The sequence below is a fragment of the Dasypus novemcinctus genome, chromosome 16, assembly GCF_030445035.2.
Source record: "Dasypus novemcinctus isolate mDasNov1 chromosome 16, mDasNov1.1.hap2, whole genome shotgun sequence".
Classification (NCBI taxonomy): domain Eukaryota; kingdom Metazoa; phylum Chordata; class Mammalia; order Cingulata; family Dasypodidae; genus Dasypus; species Dasypus novemcinctus.
This window is the reverse complement of record NC_080688.1, coordinates 15,053,191-15,053,534: the sequence shown is the minus strand read 5'-3', so window position 1 is coordinate 15,053,534 and position 344 is coordinate 15,053,191.

Sequence of the window (344 nt, the reverse complement as noted above, 5' to 3'; positions counted from 1 at the left end):
CTGTTTTGGGGTCAATAGAGATAGCTCATCAGATGGGACAAGCACACCATAGTAATCAGCTTATATCTGCCCCTCCCCCCCCAACTTTGTAAGACTCTCCCATGTAAAAGGGGAACTTAACATCAGTCAGTTGGAACATCTCACTAGTCTCCACGTTCCTACTCCCTCAGAGGCGCTCCCTCCTGCTTTCTCAATGAGATGCTGCTGTGTGTGTGAATCATTCAGTATAGCCACGAGATGAGGAGCCTATACAGGCTCTTGCATGAAGCGTTTTTATTTTATCACAAGGTACTAGGTTTTTAGACTTCTTCCAGTAGGCCAATTCCTGTGCGCCCTGATGCTGC